The sequence below is a fragment of the Arvicanthis niloticus genome, chromosome 13 (assembly GCF_011762505.2).
Source record: "Arvicanthis niloticus isolate mArvNil1 chromosome 13, mArvNil1.pat.X, whole genome shotgun sequence".
NCBI classification, from domain to species: domain Eukaryota; kingdom Metazoa; phylum Chordata; class Mammalia; order Rodentia; family Muridae; genus Arvicanthis; species Arvicanthis niloticus.
The window spans coordinates 62,452,001-62,476,206 of NC_047670.1; the positions used below are offsets into that span (position 1 = coordinate 62,452,001).

General features: G+C 45.7%; 1 long non-coding RNA gene across 1 annotated transcript; it reads right to left on the bottom strand.

Annotated features, from left to right (window-relative positions):
* Window positions 1-22,065: 22,065 nt before the first annotated feature.
* Window positions 22,066-23,997, bottom strand: LOC143434232 (uncharacterized). Its single transcript, XR_013103576.1, has 2 exons — window positions 23,382-23,997; window positions 22,066-22,591 (listed from the first exon to the last, which is right to left on the bottom strand). It is a non-coding gene; the product is annotated as an uncharacterized LOC143434232 (long non-coding RNA).
* Between the last annotated feature and the right edge of the window lie 209 nt (window positions 23,998-24,206).

The window sequence follows — 24,206 nt, forward strand, 5'->3', positions numbered from 1 at the left end:
TAAGCACAGTGAAGGAGTACAGTTCACTGGCACCTACTCTACGTCTTCTCAGGAGCTGAAAGCCTCTAACAAAGAGAAGACAAGATGCAGCTAGAAGACAAGAGAACACTAGGTGCCCTGATTTGATCTTTACAGCCAGCATACGTGTGTTCAGTATACATGCCTCATTAGCATGTACGACTGTGACATGTTACAACAATAAAAATCAAAGAGACGGGATCTGAAAAGCATTACACAGCACACCCTGTGCTGTGTGCCTAGTACAGTGCTCATGGAAAAACTAGGTAGAAGAACTACACAGAAGAAAAGCCCAGACCGTGTACAAATGAACAAACAGAACGTGGATTATACAGAAGGGTGATGAAGCCAACCTCTGCTTTTAAATGTGGCACTTTTGGGGTATAACAGAGAAATAGTTACCAGCACATATTTAATACATAATATTGTGAATTATCATATATTCACATCCTAGAACATTCCCTGTCCCAGTCTTCCATAGCTGTCACACAGACTGGGCAGGTTAAGTGACAGCTCCTCCATATTCTGTGGGGCTGAAGGTCCAAAAGAAGGTACTGGTGGAGTCTTTTCCACTGAGGGTGCTTTCTTGTGTACAAGGCACAAACCCCCACATACATATCCACACACAAAATAAAACCCATAAATAAATGTGATAAATAGGTAGTAATTTTAGGCAAATGTACACGTTGTAATGTGGGGAATAGTTTGTAATATGAGGGGTAGCGCTTTGAGGAAAGAGTTGAGGGCTGTTTGAAAGTGTTCTCTCCTTATGAAACCTCTGTCCAGTTTCTCTATAAATTGCCCGAAGATGTTAAAATGTACCAAGTGTGCTGTTGAACATTTCTGTGTACCTTCTGTAGTTTTTTTCTGAATGCTTATAAATAACTACACATTAAATTGTTCCTTTAAATTCCTCATGTTTTTCCTCATCCCCTGTTGAGTTATGAATCACCAAGTAGACATGAAAACTTCCTAGGCTGCAGGATGTATCTTATTATAGTTTCTTAGTGTCTGTACCACACACCCCAAGTTCCCTTTATTGCTGGTAAACAGGTTTATTTTATTAATACTCTTCATCTATAAAACGTAACCACTTGTTGAGATTTAGTTTTATACTTACTCATATATGTGTATGTGCACACATGTATGCAGGCACCTTTTGATCCCAGGAAAGAGCACCAGACCCCCTAGAACTGGAGTTAATGGCAGTTATGAGTGACCTGAGATGGGTGCAGGGATTTGAACTCAGGTCCTCTACAAGAGCTGCGAGCTCAGTCTGTCTTCCAGCTCCACGCCTGTTTTTAGATCTGCAATTGGAATTTTTTTGGCTGTCATTGCTTGTTTTACCTTTGTACATCCCTCTGCAGCGCTCTTCTCCTGCATTTCTAAAACTATCTGAAGCGTACATTTTTATCCTCTGGCTTGGATCCCTGCACGCCTGCCCTGTACTTTAGCTGCTGTTCTCTGAGTCAGGGTGCATCTGCAATGTCTCAGTCTGCTCTGAGTGGACTCTGTGCTTCATGTGAAATCTAGACAGCTCCTCCCCCTTTCACTAGGGTATTTTATTCTATTCTTACATGAATTTCTTACAATGCTGAAAAGCCCCTAAGACAACGCAATCATCTCTGCTTAGATATATTCATTTCAAAGGAGAACAGGTTTCTTTTATTTACTCAACTAGTCATCTGTTCTGCCAGTCTTCGCTGGTTCCTGGGGACTATGAGTTTCCATCCAGCAGGATCTCACCATGGCCCCGAGAATGCCCCTGAGCTCCTCCCTGCTTCTTTCCTGGAGATCTCCTGGCAACAAATGCTCCTGTTCTCTTTCTTCAGAAAATAAGGATGCCTTGCCTTTGTTCCTGAAGGATTGTTAGATCTCAATGGTTTTGTTGTTTGTTTCATTTCTCTCTCCTTCCTCTCTCAAAGCACTCTAAGGATGCTGGGACGTATTTCCAGACTCTGCTCCCGAGGAAGGTGTGTCTGCTGACCTGCTCTCTCCTGCTCTGATATGCCATTTGTCTCTAGTTAACCTCAACAGCTTTGTTCCTCTTTGCTCACCAAAATTTCATTTGGGATGACTACATGTACATATTTCTTTTAAAAAAATTTTTTTCTGGAATCCTTGGATCTATAAATTCATGTATTTCACCAAATTTATGAATTGTGGTTCCTGAATATTAAAATTCCATTCTATAGTGATCGCTCTTTTAACTTAAAAATGATATTTTGTCTCTTTTCTTAATTTCTATTCATCTTGAAGATTTCTTCTGTCATCTCTTTTCATCCAGTCACTTATGTTTCCTTTATTGTAGTTTTCTGACCTAAATTTTATTCCTTTAAAAAAATTGCTTTGAATTATGTATACGTAGTGTGTGTGTGTGTGTGTGTGTGTGTGTGTGTGTGTGTGTGTAGTGCTTGCTTGTAAAGTCTACAAGAAGGTGGTAGATTGCCTGAAGCTGAAGCCACAGGCTATGGTGAGTGGCCTAATATAGTGAGTGGCCTGGGAACTGAACTTAGGTCTTCTGCAAGAGAACACTGCTCTTTACTAGGCCATCTCTCTAGCCTGTATGTGGTTTCATATATATTATTGATCTGATCACATTTCCTGTATTTTGTTATTATTTAAGCCATCTGTTTATCCTTTAGGGACATTTATTATTTCCCCCAACAATAGACTTACACCTTAGGGATGCAGAGAGTCTGTGGGGTGTTTCATTAATTTGAACAATTTCAATTCAGTAAAGTAATCATCCTATTACACTTTACCTAATTTTCTTGTCTTACTTCACTGGATTGGAGTATCCTTAGCCGGCTGCAAATTTTAAACAGAATGTTTCTTGAAGAAGCATGCTCGTGGCCAGAGTCACAGAGGACCTGCATGAAGTGAGGGATAGTCTTTCCTGTGCATGTCTTAGTCATATCTTCTGAATAAAGGTGGGGTTAGAGCCTTAAATGCACCTCCATGCATCTATTCCAATAACTGTGTAGGTTTTATGTGGTGAGCCATAACACGAGGGGTTAACACAGTCTTTTACCCCTCAGAAAATCCAATTTGCTCATGAGTCATTTTTCGATGGGTTACTGCACTTGAATTGTTAATATTTTGAATGGTATTTAAAAGTCTATGCCCATTAATTATATTGACCCATGATTTTCATTCTTATGATGCCCTTGCCTGGCTGGGGATCAAGATTAGATTCATGTCATAAAGTAAGTTCAGTCGTTTTTTTATTGTCTGGAAAATCCTTTATGAATTGGAATGATCTATTCTCTGACTACTTGGTAGATGTCATCCATAAAACCACTCGAGCCTTTTTTTAAAAAATAAAAACACAGCATAGATAGTTTTATAAGCAAAATTGTTCCATTCATTTAAGGGTTATTATAGGTCTACCTAGGCTTGCTATTTCTTTTGAGGTCATGTTTTTCTTTGAAGTTATAATTTTTTGGAAATAAGTTTGAGTTTTCACATTTTCCGGGGGGGGGGGTGGAGGGGTGGAGGGGGAGGACGGATCTGTTTGTAGAATTATCTTAACTTCAGTCTGCTTCTGTGAACTGTATCATGCAGTCAGTCAGAGTTGTGTGTGGGCAGTTTAAAGAAGCACGAAACATGACATACTCACACTGCCCAGCCCCATGTAGACAGCTCGATCACGACAGCCCATGCTGTGGACACAGCACAGCTCACTCTGCACCACGGTATCTCCATCTTTTTGTAGTTTGCAATGACGTCATGCTCACAGACTATATTCTGTATCACGCCATTACTTTGTTTGCTTCACACTATGCTGAGATCTGATGGACTCTTACAGATGACCTCCTTGACTCCCCCAGGCACACCTAGACATAACCAGCTGCAATTTTGACAAAAGCATCAGCATCATACGGTGTATGGTCTGGATTCCTATATATTCCGTTTGTAATGTTTGCAACTCTTTTTATATGTTTAAGTTGCTTGCACTTTTTTAGAGGTGCCAGACAAATACAACCTTTCCTCCAGCGGGTTTGTGTTTTCTACTTCCTCCTTTCTAGGCCTTTCTTTTTTTTTTTTTTTTTTTTTTTTTTAATTTAATGCCACAAGGATGGCTCATTTCTCTCACACATTTCCAGGATTTTATCCTTCCCTTTTCTTTCAGAGTTCGTTGTCTTATATAATAGGCATGCTTTCGATATTGGGCTTATACCTACTTTGTAAAAAACACTTCTGGCTTTGCTAGAATTGGTTTGTGTTGAGTGTTTTCTGTGCATGTGCAACTTCATGGTGGGTGATTCTGTTCCCTGTGTCTGAATGCTCTATTTTCCCTCATTTCTTGCTTCCTCTGAAAAGCAAATCCCTCTGTGTTTCATTTAGGAAGAATTGGAACCAAGCCTAGAAGTTTTTACAGAAAGCAGTCACTGGAAACTGGAAGGTATATGTGATATATTCAAAGTAGCAGTGACTTCAGCCAAAGGACCAGTAACTCAAAGAGGGGCTCAATGTGGGAAGGAGTCTGTGTCCATTCCCATGCCTTCTCTCTCATATCACTTGCTGAGTCTTTATTAGGTAAAATCACCTTCAGAACAGTGGGCTGGGAGAAAATGCAAGGCATGTAAAAGTCTTCCATTATTACTGTTATGGTTATTTTTTTACTTATTTTCCTAGCCATGTTAATACTAAATAATAGAGCCGGGCCTTTGTTGTTTAACTCATGAGCCTTAAGCAATGTCTACTGACCTGAGCTGACAATGGCATTGGCTTTGTCACTGTCATTCACCATCTAGCCACCCACTGTGTAGTCACACTGCTGTTTATACTGTACTATCACTCAACATACTGACTGCCCACCCCAGTCAGTAGTTCAATGCTTTGAACTATTAATGCTGATTGATAAGACTTTATAACAAACTCACTGTATATTTGTTTGCTACAGATTCTTTATTGAGCTCTTATCTGGATAACTTCTTTCATTTTTGTCTTTAAAAGCTGTGGGTACACTTGTCTTTGATGGACAAGCTACCGCTTCCCTTTCAACTTGGGTGATAGCTTAGCTGGCTATAAAATTATTCAGTGCCATTTTTATTCCACTGAAGCCTTTATAAATGTTGTTTCACACTCTTTTGACACTGAAAAAGCCTACAAAAAAAAATCCCAAAGACAGCTCAATATTGTCCTCTATATTGACTACATGTTTGGAGCAGTGAATTCCTGGAAGAGTATTTCTTTATCTCTCATTTCTAATAATTTCACTCTTTTATAGTTAACAATTAAATTACATGTCATATAATTGTGCCTATAAAATGTAATTACAGACATATATTGGAATATGTGCACATATATTTCTGTATACAAATATAAAGACATTTAATCATATTTTTAAAACACAACTTTTTCTTTTTGAGCTATCATATGATTCTTGCCTGCTTCAGTTCCCTCGTGTTCTCTATAATTCCTATACTGTGCCTCCACAGAATGCATCTAAGATGGCTCCCTCTGTCATGGCTATTATGCCTTTCCCCTCCTGTCACAGCTAATTTTTGTCTCCTGTGTTACTGCTTTCAGGGCCTCTGATGTTTTGTTTTTTTTAAGGCCTCAATTTCCTAACTCATTATAACTTAAAAATAAAGCTAGTCTTTTTACTTGTGTGTGATGAGATGTCTCCTCCTAATGTTTTTTCAATCTGATCTCAGGTCAAACATCCCTGTGGTAGATGGTTAATTTCCTCTTCTACATTATTTCTGGTTTTTTCTTGTTATCTCTATTTTTGTTGGGATGAGAAGAGATATTTTCAGTCCAGATGTTCATATAGACAGGCTAGGAAAAGAGCCTAAAGTTAATGTTTAGTGCTGGCTCACCTTCTGTCTCTGACTCACAGTCCTGTCTGAGTCAGACCCTGTGTGTGTGTGTGTGTGTGTGTGTGTGTGTGTGTGTGTGCGCGCGCGCGCGCGTGCGTGCGTGCATGCGAGAGAGAGAGAGAGAGAGAGAGAGAGAGAGAGAGAGAGAGAGAGAGTTTGTATATATTTGTGTCTCTGCACCTGTGTCTCTCTCTCTCTGCATACACATATCTATGTGTGCACCTATGTGTCTATCTCTCTTTGCATACATGTGTCTATATATACATATCTCTCTGTCTGTGTGTCTGGGCAGGTGCACACATGGTATATGGTCTGAATTCTACCTGTACTTGGCCTTCATACTTGCCATCAACAAGGTCTGAAAGTCTTCCATAGCCCTTCTGGGTCCCTAACTGAGGTCTAACTCTCCTTGTTGAAGTGTCAGACTTTCCTCACCTATCTCTCTTTCGGTGTGCATGGTCCTAGGGAATCTATGGAAATGTATTCTCCCATGCTATCCACAGGAACAGATCAGAATGCTAGGCCTCTTGGGAGGACACATTGAGCTCTACCACCTTCCTTGGAGTTGCAGAGGGGGTCTGGGGTGCCCCAGCTTGTTAATTGTGCCCTCTCTGTGTTCTCGATGCATTTTGTAAATGCATTGAAGACCGAATGTCCCTTGTGTCCAATCTTGTGGCAGGCTGTGGTTTCTACTTCCTCACCCTCCTTTTCCTTTACATGGCCACTCAGGGATGAATGGAGTGAAATCAAACAGCAAATCCCATTTGGGGTATGGTTTTTGCTTCCAAGGCCTCATGGACCCCAGGGTTTACAGGAGCTCTTTCTGTAGCTGCTCTGGGTATGGAAGATAGATTATTGAATAAACACACCCAGAGTCCTTCCTTCTGGAATTTTCCATTGCTCAGTGTGTTAGAGGCAGAAGATACTATAGGGAAAAGATAATAAGTAAAGGTTCTTGGCACTGGGGTGTAGGTGATAAAGTATGGGTGCTGAGGAGTGGGTACTAGGATGCTGAGTACTGAGCTGGGATGTGGGAGATAATGAAGTACTAATGTGAATGCCTGAATGGCTGCTGAGCTGTGAGTGGGCAATGATGGTAGTGGATTGATGCATGGAGTATTGTGTTGGTCATGGATGGTAGTGTGTTGATGATGAAATGATGGTGTGTTGATCATGGATGGTGGTATGTTGATCCCGGATGGTGGTGTGTTGATCATGGATGGTGGTGTGTTGATCACGGATGGTGGTGTGTTGATCATGGATGGTGGTATGTTGATCATGCATGGTGATGTGTGGATCATGAATGGTAGTGTGTTGATCATGAATCCTGGTGTGTTGACTCATGCATGTTGGAACTGCTGAGGTTTCACTCCCCAGGAGGCTGGTGCAGGCACTAGGGGAAATGGTCCCTAAACTTGCTCTGGTTTTTATGGTGCTCTCAGAACTGCTCAGTCCCCACAAACATACTCCCAGCACACAGTGAAGCTTTGGGGACATGTCTTTGTGAGAGGTACTTTTCACATGAATCATAAGGGTGTGCCCTCAAAAGGAATGATAGGCTCCTTCCATTCCCCACCTTATGGCTCAAGTCATTCCCCACCTTACAGCCAAAGACTCCAAAGGATCTATTGTTTCTCATTTTCCACAGTAGAACTGATATGAACAACCCTGATTTTTAGTTCCTGAAACTGTGACCTAAGCAGACAGTTTTTGCTTTCCTTGTCTCTGGCATGTTACTATGTAATGGTTTTCTCCATGATTAGCTTCAGCAAGTCCCTGAAACCAGCCAGATTCACTAGGCTCCTCCCTGCCTGAATAAACAAGAAAACCCAAGAGTCTCCCTCTCCGAAGAGCAAAGGCAAACTGCAAAGAAGATGCTGAGAGCAGACTAGCTGCCTGGAAGAAGAAGAAACCAGCTGAGCTACCTAGAAGACATTTAGACCAACTGGGTCACTTGGAAAGGACAATCTCCAACCTGTGCCAACTATGCAGTGTGCTCCAGGTCCCCAACTTTGTGACCTGTCAATCATCTGGGACAGGCTTTAGTGATGTTGCTGCCTTTGACTTGTTTCTGGTCCTGTAACTAACCATTTTATCAATATTTCTGTTAATAACCCCAATAAAAGTAATAGTTTACCAAGTTGGGCTTTGGTGGTATCTGTACTTTGATCTATTTCGGGTTCCCTATCTAGGGTAAGTAGACATGTATGTTGCATCTCCCCAGGAAAATTTTTGTCACACAACACATTTCACTGTAGCAACATGAAACTGACACTCCACAGCAGAGGGTCTTCTGACCCAGCACAGCAGGGACACTAGGATCTATAGGGAGGCTAGGGCATAGGGTGGGAGCTGCAGATGAGGTGTTATAGTGATGGAATATAAAACCCTAGAAGACTGAGGGTCACGGGGAACTCTGGCTGTCATTTGGGAGGGAAGGGATCCACCATAGGACTTGTCAGAGCAGTAGTATGTTCCTAGTAAGAGTCACCAAGGCTCCCTTTGGCTAAGGGGGAGGGGTCTTTGACTGATTAAAAAAAAACCAGGGCAAGCTGGAGATAACCTGAATGGGATCAGGGCAGAGTCAGGGGCTATCAGTGCTGACGCATTTGTCAAATGTCCAGGTAGACTGTCCCCTAGAAGAGTATCCTGCTATTGTGACCAGTGCCCAACATGCTGGTGAAAAAAGCCCAGGAGAAGCAATGGGCAGGGTGCTGCTCCCTGCAGTTGGAAGAAGGGGATGTTGGGGAGATTAACCCACCCATTTCCATGCTAAGATGCCCACTTACCCGTGGATGGTAGCTGATGTCAAACTATAAAATGGACCATTTGCCTTTATTTTCCTGTAACCTTGGACATTACAAAACTCTGAGCAACTTGCTTGAGATTTAACTGAACATCAGCAAAGTGCCCGGCTCGACAGGTTTCACTGACCCAAGAGTCTGGTTTGGTCTTGTCTCTTCCCACCCCTGAGCTGCAGCTGTGGATCCTGCCAGGGTGAAGGCTGGAGGGACTGGTACAGTCCTGTCTGCAAGCTTCTTCTCTTCCTTCTAAGAATCCAGAGGAGATATTTGTCCAGCAAGGCAGTAGTGAGATGAAGTTAAACTCTGTGTGTGTGTGCGTGTGCGTGTGAGTGTGTGTGTGTGTATTTGTGGGTGCCTGGGCATATTTGTGTTCCTATGAAGACCAGAGATTGGCATCAGCTGTCTCTCTCATTCACTCCCTATATTATATTCTTGAAATAGGGTCTCTCTCTGTTCTAATTAATAGTAATTGCTGTGATGAAACACCATATTAAAAGCAACTTAGGGAGGAAAAAACTTTATTTGGCTTTCACTTCCATATTACTGTTCATCACTGAAGGAAGTCAGAACAGGAACACAAGCAGGGCAGGAATGTAGAGTCAGAGCTGATGGAGAGGCCATGGAGGGGTGCTCCTTACTGGAGTGCTCAGCCTGCTTTCTTATAGAACCCAGGACTATCAATCCACAGGTGGTAACACCCACAATATTCCAAGATCTCTCATATGAATTAATAATTAGGAAAATGCTCTACAGACTTGCTTACAACTCATCTCATGGAGGCATTTTCTCAATTGAGCCTCCCCCTTCTCAGATGACTATAGGCTATATCAAGTTGACGTAAAATCTGCTAGCATACTCAATGAACCTAGAATTTACCCATTTCCTGCACTGGCTGGCAGTGAGCCCCAGGAATCCCTTGTCTTCAACTTTCCAGGACTTGTACACAGAATTGTACCTGGTCTCCAGGTGGGTGAGGAGGATAGAACTCAGATCCTCAAGGTTGCGAGGCAAGCCCTTTATCAACTGATCCCTCTTCCCAGCCCTGAAAGTGTATTTAATTTCAACCCTTGAAAGCAAGCTGCTCTCAAGGCCAGAGATGCCATGTCAGAGGGGAAAGTCTGCAGCAATGTGAACCCACAACAAGCAACCTGTGATGGAGACAAGTCTTCTTGCCTGCTGAGTGTTTCTTATGCAGGGGAAGCTCAAACCTCCATCCTAGGAAATAAGAGCTCACTGAAAACCTCCACATGGCCGTCAGTGACCAGTGATCTGCAGAGATCAGCTGAAATTTGAGAAGGAAAAGAAAGCACAGAAAGAAATATGAATGCCAGACACTGTGGCACATGCCTCTAATCTAGATATTTGGGAGCTGGGACAGGAGCATTGCTCCAGCCCAGGAGTTTCAAGACAGAAACTATACCACACAGAGAGCCCTGGTCTCACAGAAAGGAGGGGAAAGCAGTAATTTTTGTTAAAAAAATATTTTTATGTGTATGATGTTTTTTTGTCTTCATGTATGTCTGTGTAATACAAGTGGTGCCCATGGAGACCAGAAGAGAGCATTTGATCCCCTGGAACTGAAGTCACTGTTGTGAGCCATCATGTGGGTGCTTGGAACACAGCCTGGGGCCTCTATAAGAGCAACAACTATTCTTAGCTCTGAGCCATCTTTCCAGAATCTCAGTCATCTATTCCTTCCCTGTGGGTGAGGAGGAACTGAGATGCACCCTTCCCCCTCCCTCTTATTACTTTAGTTTAAAACACTGCAATCATGGCTACTTCCTTATCCATGAAGATGGTCTTCAGACAGTGCTGGATTCAGGCTCAGTTTGCTCCTGAACATACCTGTTCAGAGTTCAAACCATAAATCGGGCACAGGAAATATCAGCGGTTGCCAATAATGGGGTAGAATCATTCTGATAATATCTTGTAATGAAATAGAATTAAAAGTGTGAATTATTTATTTCTCCAACCTCCCCATTCCTCTCACGGTTGGCTGCAGTTAACTGAAACCTGGGAAGTGAAGCCATGGTCAGAAGCCTGCGTCTATATGGAGATTTATACAGACTCTAAAACACCCTGTGCAACTGGTAAGAAGCCAGTCTGGCTTTCCTGGGGAGTGGAGGCTGTGACAGCTTCCCTCAGGGAAAAAAACAAATTGTATTTTTGCATCTCATGGGAGAGAACCTGCGTGTTTCCTGCGAGCCTGGAATATTCTAGCACAGGATAGATGCTCTATTAGTATCTATGTGATGACTGGGTATGTACCATGTACCCTGCTGGGACTCCATGATCTTCGTATACCTTTCTATCTATCATTGAAATGTTGTTGCTTGTCAATAAGTGAAGGTCATCTCACTATTTAAAATGGGGGAGGGGCCCGTCCCACGTGAGTCACCCGTACTCATTTGTATTTACGGACCTTTCATTTGTTGTGAGGTAAGCATGGCAGCATCTTAGTCCTTTACCCTCACTTAATAATTTTGTAATGAAAGATTGGCAGTGGCATCACTGGGCAGAGAGGCATGAAAACCCTGTGTGTTCTAAAACCAGCTGTGTGTGTGTGTGCTGCCAAATCACCCTCCAGGAAGACACACTCTGACCCACCCGCCAGCCATACAGCAGGCAGGAGGGTACCCACTCTTCACTTGGTGCCAGATCAGGGATTTTAATTCTTTTTAATCTTGGCCAGTTTACAAAACAGAAAAGCTATCCACCCCATCCCTGTCCCTCCATGTCTTTGATGCACGTGTCTTTGATCACTATTGAGTTTGAATGCCTTAACATGCATACACCTATTGGCCAGTATGCGAGTACATTCAAACACTTAGCCATTTTAAAAGCTAAGTGACCTGCTGTAGTCAGAGGTAACCAGCCCAGGGGGACAGGGCCAGTTTAGAGAGAGGGTTCAGATCACTGACTGCTCTGTAGCTTGCTTACCACTAGGCCCTCTCCCCCTGTGTTGCAGGCAGGGCCAGGCTCTCTCTCAGGAACACAGTCTTCAAGACCCAGCAGGGTGGCCTGGCAAGACTTCACTCCAGAAAATTTGCATTTCAACAGGGAACTCTGTTCATGCCAAAAAGAGACAACACCTCTGAGCACAGCTGACCAGGCTCAGTCACAGGCCTCCTTTCACACCTTCCTCATAGCCTGGCTTGCACTGACCCTGTCTTCAGCCATCTCCAAGGCCAGCTCCAGCCAAATGCATCCCTGTCTCCTCCCCTCCTCATTCTACAAGCCTGTGCCACACTTTATATATCTTATTTTCTGATCAGTCGCATAGAGTTCATTAAATGAGAGATAGAGTTTCTCATATAATATGTAGTGGAATCTTGGATTATTAATTTCAAATTTAAAAAAAAAAAGAGAAGCATCTTGGTGATGAAAAGTATCTGATTATAAACCTCATCAAGTATCTGAGACTGGAGTTTATGGCCCAACTGAGGATCCCCAGAGATGCCCTCAGTCACCCCAGAGCACATCAGGAAGATACTCATATGAAGCGAGCTGTGTGCCTAAAACAGAGAGGCTGTTTCTCAGCAACCATCAGATCAGGCACGGCTGTAGATAGAGAGCAGAGTCCATTCAGGGTCTCCTCTAGGATGATATGTCTACAGAGGTGACCATCTCTTCTTCCTATTAAGCAGTGATGACCCATTGTCCTCTAGGCCCACCCCAGTCCTACATAGTTCTCTGCAAATCCTGGTGCTTGGAAAGCCTGCTGTGTTGGCTCGACTTACAGTACTACCTCAGGGTTGTACCACTCCTCCCTGTCCACAAGATAGACCAAGTATGTACACTTTCAGTGTGATGGTTTGTATATGCTCAGCCCAAGGATTGGCACAATTAGGTGTGGCCTGGTTGGAGTAGGTGTATCACTGTGGGTGTGGGTTTTAAGACCCTTACCCTAGCTACCTGGAAGCCAGTATTCTGCTAGCAGTCTTCAGATGAAGGTGTAGGACTCTCAGCTCCTCCTGTATGGTGCCTGCCTGGATGCTGCCATGTTCCTGCCTTGATGATACTAGACTGAATCTCTGAACTGAACCTGTAAGCCAGCCCCAATTAAATCTTGTTCTTTATAAGACTTGCTTGGTCCTGGTGTCTGTTCACAGCAATAAAACCCTAACTAATGCACTCAGTGAAGCCTGAGCTGGGATAAAAACATGCATTCTCATGGTTGGGTTGCTCTTTTGCCTTGCAACCTTGAAAATATTGCTTGTTTTCTTCCTAGGAAGTGAGGGTTTTAGCGGGTAGAATAGTGGAACTCGGATTGAATGCTGAGTCTGATCTGTGCTGGGAAACAAAGATCCTTTGCCTCCCGGAGCAGCCCGGAACCTCATGTACATATAGGGGTACAGAGAGAGACGATGCAGGTGCTCTGTGCATCTGTGCATTTTCTGGAATTATGGAACTGGCCACTCCAGGATGGCTGGATACACCCCTCAACTTATGAACTTGAGTCTTCAGTTTTGTTCAGGGACCTTCCCTCCTGCTGACACCCATTGGGTCCAGAATCCATTGTTCCTGGTGTTCTGGTGATAAAGGGCAAGGGCAGCTTCACGTGGTGTGGGTTCTGGTCACCTAGTTTGCTTTTCTTGGATCTGGAACAAGAACTGAAGCAGACGACAAACAGGAGAGCTCTTTATCCTTTCCTAAGGTTGAAGACCCATGATGCTATGGACAAAGCCATGGGGAAGGCCAGCTTCTGTCTAATGCTCCTAGCCCCTTCTTCAGGACCAATGGCAGGACAAGGCTGGGATCCAGCCAAGCCAGGAGCCTCCTCAGTGGGAAGAGACTCTGCTCTCCAGAGTAGGAGGCAGCCCTCCTTGAGCTGTTAGTTCCAAAGTCCTGCCCAGGGAGAGAAGGTGGATATTTCAAGCTAAGGACTGGGAATCACAGTCCAGGTATCGTCTAGTTAATCATGGCTGGAGCAGGTCTAGCTAATTCCTTACAAACACAGGAGATACTGTCTTCCTGAACAAAAGCGCTAGATATGGATTTCCCATTATTGCAAGTCAGAAGACCTTGCCTCCTATGTGCAGCTGAAGGTGAGCCATTTCTAGGAGAGTGGCCTGGCAGCCAGAAGAGCATGGGTCTTAGCCCCAGAGTGGCTCCCAGATTATGTATTCCTCTTTGCCACCCCATCTCTTGGTTCAGCTAACAGATAATGTAAATTAGCTGTCTTAATAGCTTTGCACGCCTGATAGAAAGGCTGATTAGCACACTGAAGCAGGCAACAGGAGATCATGGGGGTGGGTGGGTACCAGTAAGTCTGGAAAGCAGTAGCCTGACCCTGAAGATCCAGCCAAGGGAGAAAAATCAGACTCCAACTCCATTTTGTTGTGGAGCCTGACTCATGGGATAAGAGGCTGCTAGCTTTCTGTAATCCTGGGGTCTGGTGACTGCTGGCTGTATGAGATGGTACCCTGCGGGAGGGCTTGGGTGAAGTAACAAACCCTTCCAGCCCTGACATAGATGGAGGGGCTGGAAAACTCATTCCTACAGTGATGACAGTCTTTGCCCTGTGACATGAAGAAGCAACCCAGGGTGACTTGTTCATTACCTTCAGACACTGACTGAGAAGGGAGTGGTGAGAAGCCAGCTGGAAGGAGGTAGGGAGCCAGTCAAGAGGGATGGACACCGCTTGAGCCTGTGCAGGCAGTTTTGAAAAGGAAAAAAAAACGGAGGTCGGATGTATGCTTCTTCTGGATGGATGGTGGCCCTGGAGTTGGAAGCCCCTGAGAGAATTATGGCTGTGTATAGGCAGGGAGCAAGGTTCTCTGGTGTCATCTGGTCTTTTAGGTTTGGTAGCCCAAGTCTGAACTTGCTGTCTTTGTTCTCTGCCCAACATTCCAGCCTGGGCACAGCAGGGGATGCCCATTCCCTGGACAAACCTCACAACAGGGGGCGGAAGTTTGGGAGACTGGAACTGAGAAGCCACAAGGGGTAGACTAGGTCACCCTATAGCCACAGGGACAAATGTAAGGTTCCATAGACAGTTGTCACATGGGGCCATTGCCTTGATTCTTAAAAATAGTTTAAAAATTTTTTGAACAGCTTTAGAGCTGCAAAACTCTGGAAAGACAGCATAGAGAATTCTTCTGCCCCAAGCCCTGTTTTCCCACCTGGTTATGGAAGCTACGACCACATGCTTGGGCCAAGTGCCTGCTGTTCTTCTGTTCCTTTGGTCTGTGTCTCTGTTCAAGGATCGGAGGACATTTAATGGTTATAGAATCTTTAGGTCTTTCTGACTGCTATAGTTTCTCAAACTTCTTATCTGAAGTGGTCTGTTCTGAAGGGTGTTGGTTACTATATTGTGGGCCTCCCCTGGCTGGAATTCACTTGGCATTTCCTTGTAGACTTTGCTGTGTTTGAGAGAGGACTTTCTATAACATTGTGTGCAGAATAAAAATTCAACTTGAAGCATGGCAGGGGTGTGGCCCCTCCTCACCTCTCAAGAGTGGGGTTGCCTGGCCTCCCTGCTCCATATTCTTTGTAATGGAGTGGCAGTCTGTGGCCCAGGCTTTAGGGCTGAGACAGCACTCTACTTCAGCTTTGGTGTGTGGGATAGCTACAAAAATCACCTGGTAATTGCTCTGCACAGATCTCTCTGTTCTCTCCTCCCCCTTCTTTTTGTTTTATCCCAATATTTATTCACACCAGCACAGACTCATGGGTATTTATTTTAGTCTTTTGGCTCATTTTATATGAACTTTATCCCACAGTTCAAATAACTCTAGCTCTGGAATTAGGATTTCTCTTAGTTACCTCCCCTTCCCCTTTCATACACCCTCCAGTGTGTGTGTGTGTGTGTGTGTGTGTGTGTGTGTGTGTGTGTGTGTGTGTGTGGTGTGTTTCATGCAGGTATACCTGTGTGCATATGCATACGTGTGCACATGTGAGTATATGTATTTTCATACAGTGTGCACATGTATGTGTATGCATGTGTATGTGTGTTCTCATATATGTGTACATGTGAAACCTCAACATCCTTGCTGAGGCCATTTACATGCTCTGGCCACATCAAGGCTCCTTTGAGGTCACTGGAGTGTGACTCTGCTTTGTCTTTCGTGAGTCATGAAGTTTCACCCCACAGTCACTTTCAGGAGCACTTCTGGGGAGCACTGCTCTCAGGAGGAGGAGGAGGCAGCAGCCTGTTTAAGAGTCTTCACCCAGAAGGAGGCTAGAGCATAGGAGTGGAGTATGCCTGTCTCCACCTGCATCTTCTCCACTCCACAGCTTGGGAAAAAGCACCTGGGCTTTTTCCATGTCCTCAGTGCCATCAGAATCACAGCAGCTCTTCTGGCAATGCAAGCCCCAGGTCTGCATGCCAGACTCAGGCTCAGACTCCAGAGAAGTGGCAGGGAGGGGACATGCTTCTAGTGGAAACTTCTGAGGGTTCCTGGCAGCTGGATCTCCTGAGGAAGTTTACATAGTCTGGATAGAAAACTACATTAATATTTTTATTAATATACTCTATTATAATCTATTTTGATTATTTTGTCTCTTTAATTTTACTTATTGTCCGTTTTGTCTGTCACGGATCATCTAAATATCTATCATCTATTTGGGTATTTATCTATCATATATATATGTGTGTGTGTGTGTGTGTGTGTGTGTAATCTGTATTACCTATTAATTATGTCTCTATTGCCTTTTGTGTATCTATCGTCAACCATCTATTTATTACCAATGTGTTTTTATCATCTATCTCTTTGCATATCTATTTATCTATCATCCATCTATCTTCATCTATCTATGTCTGTCCTGCCGCTTTACTTATCTGCTTAAATAGATGCTCACCATCATCCTGGCATTTGTTCCTTTGTCCAGGTGCCCAAAGGCTTATGGGAAGTGAATGAATGGGTACCAAAAGTCACATGGGTGGCTGCAGTTTTTTTTTTTAATGGGCTCCATGGCTCTGCACACTCAACTGCACCCAGTGCTGATGCTTTAAGAAGGGGGAATAGGGTGCTTTGCATTGCTGGGAGATTTGACCTTTCAAGAACAGCACCCAGTAATGTGAGCCATGCACCAGATGCCCTTCTGCTGTCTGCAGCGAATTTTACCTATTTGGTTTCTTGTGGTTCCCATAAGAAGCACCACAGACAATACAAGGCATGTGGCTCCTGACTGTAATCCCAGCACTTGGAAGGCTGAGGCAGGAGGACTACCACGAGTTCAAGGCCAGTTGGGCTACATAGTGACATAGTATGCCCCAAGGCCAGCCTGAGCTAAGATGTGAGGTTTTGTCATCTCCCCAGCTCTCCCACAAGATGGGAGATGTCACCAAGATGGGTGGTGTCACCACAGGAGTTTAACTTCACACAGCTCTGGAATGCTGTGAGTCCCAGGCATGCTACTGGCTTGAGTCTGGGGAGGAAGAGTGGCTCAGGTTCTCCTTTGCTTTGGAATTGGCTGATGAGTCTCCCTACATATGTGTGTGAGTTCCATCTCCACCACCACCACCACCACCACCACCCCACTTTGCCATTAGCCCTTCTGGAACTGGGTCCCAACCTGAATCAACATAATAATGAGTGATACCTTCATAGCTTTGTCTCCAAGCAAGGTTAAACAAGAGGGTTGGGGAATCTTGCTATTAAGGTAGCAGTCCCCTGTAGGTAAAAGTGGCTGGGGAACCACAGGGTTCCTCAGGCCAAGCTGTGTGTAGTTGGCTGGGAATGCTCTGGGTTCCTCCAGGCTGGAAGTTAGACCCGGCTCCTCATGATACAGCCCTAACACACAAGAAAGTCCACAGGTTTCCAAAACCTGTTTATTGGCATGACGGATGGTAGATGGATCTGGATACACCCCCCCCCAAACCCAGGGCAGACCTGAATTAAATAGGGAAAGAGAGAGGGGGGAGGGACTGGGGAGGAAATCTTATTTGGCTCCACCCTCTGGCCTTCAGGTACCTAGTTAGTATGTAAATCTTTCTAGGGCCTGGGGCCTGTTCATCAAGCCCTCCACCTGTGTATGTGACTGAAGGGTGCAGGTTGAATGGAGATTAGACCTCGTGTCAGGAGCCTGGGTTCTGGGGGCATGGCCGAACCCACAACCCAAGAACCAGGATACTCTTCCATGGCCCGACAGTCCCCCATGACTGGATGGTTCTCTGAACTTGGAGAAGGGGGTCACAAAGGAGGTTCTGTGGATGAGGTCTAGAGCATATAGGCAGTAAGGAAGGTATAATTCCTCTCCTGACACAGGAAACCAGAGTGAGACTCATAGAATCTCTTTGATACCAGCAGTCTCAGACAGATGCTCCTTTGGTTCTGCAGCTCTGGGGCAGTAGGCAAGGTTCTGTGACAATCCTCATCTTGCAGCTTCCCTGATACCAAGTACTCATCCTTAATGTGGGAATGAAGACCAGAGAAGGGGGAAGTGCCTCCCCCAGGTAGGAATTGGGGGGTGTCTGCACAGAAGTGACCTGAGCTTGGTAGAAGACTGGGGAAGGAGCAAGGGGAAGATATGATCTTGGGCAAACCTGATAGCACTAAAGGCAGGAGATGACTGGCCCACAGGCAGGACAAGAACAGGAATGAAGCAGAGTTCTGCTCCATCTCTGGTTCCACCCCAAGAGAGAATAGGATGCAAGGTGAAGGGTGCTTTGCCTCTGATACCCATGATTGATTATCAAATAGAATTAACTTATTGAAGTGCATCCTGATGAGAGATGCTGAAGTAGGGCAAATGTTTTTCTCTCTAGGAAACCCAGTGTGGAGTCCCACGGTCTTCTCATGACTGCTGATCCTTCAGTGGCACTGAGAGCCTCCACTGCTCACATGATGTTCTGGGCATGGCCAATTGTAGGAGGCCATGATCTCTTCAAGATCAATGCAGGGACAAGGAGTCTTTTCAGTTTCTGGCTTTCTCCAAAGTCCCATCACAGGCTTCACAATGGTATTATGAGCCAAAGCTAGCACATCTGGTCCTACCAGGCTGGCTCTGTGCACGCTCATCCCACTTTATTCATGGGAATCATGGGTAACCCTCATGGAGTCTACACCAGGCCAGGACAGCTGGCTGAGGTACTCTGACAACTCCAGCACCCCTGGAAGACTTGCCACTGTCCTTTTCTGCAGACATGAGTCTACACCCCTAGGGGACATCCATCTGGTGCTGCTCACCACCTTCCTACAGAGAAGACCTGGACGAAGATGATTCTTTACCCAGAGCCTCGAGCTTGAATTCTACAAGCCAGGAACCTTAGGGCTGAGCTGGATGTAGCAGACTCTTTTGTTTCTTACTTTCTTACACATTGGCTGGGTTGCTCTTGTTAGCTTAATCTGTGTGGTTCCCAGGCTTCTCATAAAAATGGCCTTATATATCCAGGCCAAAGGGTCCATTCCGCATGCAAGCTCTCCTCTTCGAAACCATCTAGAGCAGTGGTTCTCAACTTATGTGTGTCACCCTCTTTGGGGGTCAGATATCAGATATCCTGCATATCCAATATTTACACTACAATTTGTAACAGTAGTAAAATTATAATTATGAAGTAACAGGAAAATAACTTTATGGTTGGGGATCACCATAACATGAGGAACTGTATTAAAGGGTCACAGCATTAGGAAGGTTGAGAACCACCGCTCTGGAGGCATGCTCTCTGATCATCCTGGGGAATCTCATAGTCACTGCTGAGTTCTGGGTATCATGCATCATATAGGGACCCAGGAGAGATGAATCCCTTTGTGTGAAATGTTCTAAAATGCAGGTGGGATCTATGGTATTCAGGTGCCTGGTGTCCCTTTGTAGACACATTCCTCCTGTCCTCCCATCCATGTTCCTCACAACTGTGGACATGTCCTTTCAATCCTTTCTCTGGCTTGAATGCCCCCAACCCCATAGTCAACTGTGTTTGATGCCAAATTCCCCTCCAGTGTCTCTGTCTCTGCTGTCCTTGCTGCCTGCCTCCAGTGATCATCCTGTTTAGCAAAATGTCACTGAACTTGTCATTGCGATGAGAGGAAGCAACAGCACACCAGCTTCTCAGGAGACTAACAGATGTCCAGGATCCAATCATAGACTTTCCTTGAAAGAATCACTATGACTAGTTACTGATGACTCGGCCTCTGTAATTTGATTGGTAGAGGCAGGGCTGTCAGTCACCTCTACAACCAACATAGTTCCTGTGCCCCAGAGTCTGGAGTACAGACCCTCTATGGTTTCATGATATGAAGTTGGGACTGCCTGAATCCTAACCTAGTGATACTGCCATATATCCAATGCCAAAAGCATATGACCAAACACCAAGGGACAGTCTCTACTTGACATCATACCCAGGAACCATCTACAGGATCTGCACTTTAAGCCCCTGCCATTTACCTGGAGTTTCTCACAGTTTATAAGAGGACACAACCTGACATGCTTCATATAGATCAGTGTCCAGCTGAGTAGCTAAGTGTTAGCCTTGATGTGACACCATCGGTATGAGAGGCAGGCACTGCCCTGAATCCTTTGGAATCTTCTTGAGCTGAAGAAGGAGTGACATTTCCAAAATGGCTCAGTTATAAAGTAGTATGGTGGAGTTGAGAACATTCTCTTGAGCCCTGCCCTTCCCTGCCCTTGGTTGGGCTGTAGCTTGGCCTACGGCACATACCTGTTTAGGCACAGAGACAGCCATCTCCTTTGGTCCAGGCAAGTCAATGAGTGTCCATTAGCCAGGGCATGTGTAAATAGACATAGCAGGGAAGATGACACATGACCCTCTGCTAGGAACAAGAAACATCTGTAATTGAACCATATTGTTTAGGGACAAATGAGCTCTGATCTCTACCTGGGACATGTTCAGAAAGGTCATAGTACATGACAAACAAGGACTCTGAACAGCTTATTTGACCCAACCATGGCCTTGTGGAAGCCCCTGGCAAGCCTGTGGGTGACCTCCAATCAGCTGGGCCTGGCTTGCTCTTGTCTAGGCCAGAGCAGGCCCATTCAATCAGCCAGGCCAATGGTAACACTTGGAGTGACAAATGAACTCATTAAGGAGATAGATGGCCAGCACACAGCACTCAATGTGCTTTGTGGGTAGGGCCGAAGGAGCTGGCATCTTTGCCAAGGCAGAGCAAAGTACACAAAACCCAGAGGAGGCCAACCCTCCGCCTAGCCTGCAGCATCTGACCCTGTGAGAGGCTTGGTATATTGCTGGACAGAGCTTCCAGTGTGGTTGGCCTTGTGACAAGGCAAGGTAGCAGGGTTGGACAGGCAGTTAGTGATATAGACCTGCTCTCTGTGGGTGCCTCCTTCAGCGTTGGTTGCTGCCTGACTTTCTAAAGTCTGGAATTTTGCACCAGACATCCTGGGACAGATATGTATGTGAGGCCAGATGACTCCCCAGCCTCTCCTGGCATCCACTACAAAGTGCTCCAGGCTCTCTGTTATGGGAGGTATTAGATAAGGGTAACTCTGGGGGAACCCTGTGGTTAAGGCACTTGTCACTCAAATGTGGAGGCTAGAGTTCAGATCCTGAGATCTCAAGCAGATGCCTAGAGGGTTTGGTGTTGTGCCTATAGTTCCAACATAGGAAGGCAGATCCAGGGGATCACCAGAGCAAAGCAAGACTAACTACATCACTGAGCTCTGGGTTTGATTGAGAGACTCTGCTTCAGTGAATAAGATGTAAGATCAACTGATAGAGACTCAAGGTATCAACCTTGGTCCTCCCCAGCCCCCCACCCTACACAGACATGCATGCACATATGCAAGCATGCAAATATGCATGTACACCACACAAACACATGAAAGCAGAAGAAAAGAACAAGACTGACATCTGCCCTCCCCTTCCCCCGCTCTCTGGGTGCCTGGGGCTTTCTGGTATATGCACATTTCAGGGTCACCCCTGCTTGCAGCTCAGGAGGGAGGCTGAGCTTGCATTCTGCCTGGCCCTTGGAGGAGGGGCAACCAGCCTATCACTGAGTTACAGGGGCCAACCCCCAGCTTGATGGCAGTGATGGAGCCTGCTGACACCCACTCTGCTTTTTTTTATGGAGGCAACAGTCTCACCCACTGTGCCTGGGACACAAGGACACAGTTCCTCAGACAGACCCTTCCTTTCCTTTGTTCAGAGGACTGTTCAGGATCAAGGACTCCTTCCCTACACTGTAGCTGGGCCACATTGCAGCTGCTGGGGACCCAGGACCTGCAGATGTGCTCCCAAGCCCAGCCCACCTTGTCTTCTCCCATGAAGAGTTGGATTTCGACCTGCAGGGTCTCCCCTGGCGCCCTCCACAAAGCTGCCTAATCAAGGAGGATAAGCTGGGATTTGGCTCCTCAGGTGTGCTCACAAAGCATCATGCCCACGGAGGCCTCTTGGAAAACATTAAAAGATTATCTTCTACTCAGAATACCCATTAGCATCCTGTGTGCCTGCCACCGTGGGCCTCCGACGGGGAACAATCTTGCTGCTGACAGAAGTGAAAAAGCCATGTTCATGAGCATCAGGCAAGACAGAGGTCTCAACAGTGGTACAAAGCAGGTGCAGACACTGGGACACCTGGGAGAGGAAGCTCTGTGCACTGGGACATCTGGGAGGGGAGACTTGCCCAAGAGGACCACCTGGGAGAGGAGAGCTCTACACACTGGGACCACCTAGGAGGAGAGACTCTGCACAATGGAATACCTTGCGGGCAAAGGGAGGCTCTTCATGGGACTTCTGAGAGGGGAGACTCTGAATGCTGGAACACTCAGAAGGGGAAAGAGTCTGTGCACTAGGAAACCAAGATGAGGCGCACACATCAGTTGTCCCTTCCCCATCTGGGCACAGCTTTTTGGCTCCTTTAGAGATGCCTCTGACTTCCCAACATTCAGTAAGGTGTGCCTTTTCACCTGTGCTTCAGCCACACTGACTGGATACTCTGGCCCTGGTGGGAAAGAACCTCCTGAGACCTTCCTTGAAAGAAGCTGGAGGCCAAAGGGATGGATCACCACGGGAACATTCTGGAAAGGGAAAGGGGAACATGATCAGAGGCCCACTGTCAATTCTGGGTGTGGCTGGAGGGGGCTCTGTGGAACTCAACACAGATATCTGTAGATGACTCCCTTCTGGAAGGGTTGCCAAGGGCCTCAGCCTCTCTTGAGCAAGCTGAATAAACAGGTCTAGACTCATCTTACAAGTTTGTTCAAGCCACAGGGATTTATTGAGCACCTACTGCATTTGAGGAATGACTTTTCTACTCAGAATCAGGAGAATGTTTCGGAGTGTGATATTGTTTGGTAAGGGAGTAGGGTGAAGGGAATCAGAAGGGCTCGGGGGGTGTCATAGGAGCAATGTGAAGAAGCTGAGACCCTCCTTATAGAGGGTCTGTGCCTTACTTTGCCTGAGCTCCTACATGGTAAGCTCATCACTCCATCCTGGCCCTGGAGCACGGGGAAGGAAGGATAGGGACGGATGTGGCAAGTCCCTCAGCACCTAGATCCGCTGTAGAACTGGCCAGGAAGTGGAAGGCTTATTCCTTTGGTTTGGTGGTGTTGCTCACGAGGGTGTGTGTTGAAGGGTATCTCCATCATAGCAAAGCCTGCGTGGCTGTAGGTCTTTGAGTGTGTCATGCATGTCACCTAGACTAGAGCTTTAGAGAGCTAGGGATGTTGGAATGCTCTCCTCTGTTCAAGGTCTGGAATACAACTTTGTGCAGAAAGGGTGTAGAATCCTTTGCAGTCTTCCTTTTCCTGGTATTTTACATGAATGGGTGGTTACCCAGGTAGCTTCTAATAACACCTGTGGACTCACCATTTTAAAGTCACATCAGGAACTCATAGGCTTTATGTACACAGGCTGTATATGTCTAAAAAACAAAACAAACAGCAGATCAGGCAGGTTGGCAGGAGCCCTGGGACTCTGTGTGTTGATACAGTTGCACGGGTGTAGCATAGCCTCCTGTTTTCTAATGTTACATCTGTGCCTTCTTTGCTGCAATGGGCTATCTCTCCACACAGCACCAACCCCTTGGGAAGGAAGAAGCTTCAGAAATGGATGGATGGGCATTGGGTATCTCTTACTGCCCAGATAGGTAGGTATGTAGATGGATGGATGGATAGATGGATGATAGAGTACTGTGTTGCGGTAAATCTCTTGCCCATAGGGAGTCCACAGAATAACGACACAAGTCAATAAGTATCAAATGAATGCTGCATGCCTAGATTGGGCAGATTTACCATTAAACTACACTATTTCCCCGGCTAAGAGAGCTCTTAACAACTTGCGGTTTCCTAGGTCAAGGCCTTCTTCGTCTTCTCTCTCCCTCCATCAACTGCCCTCTGCCTCGACCAACTGCCAACTCCGCCGCTCTCTCTCTCCTCCAACTCCCTCTCTTCGACCAACTGCCAACTCCCCCGCTTCTCTCCCCTCTCCTCTTGGTCTTCCTCTTTTCCTGCCTCTGGCTCCTCCCACTCCTCTTCTACTGCCCAATCACTGGCTGTAGCCTTTATTTAACAAATTTGATTGGACAGAAGGTTTACAAGATTCACTCCTCCTTCGCAGCCCCTCTCAGGAGTGGAGTTACCATGACAACAAGAGGCTAGGGCTATCCACCACATTACTGGCTGGTTTTGTGTA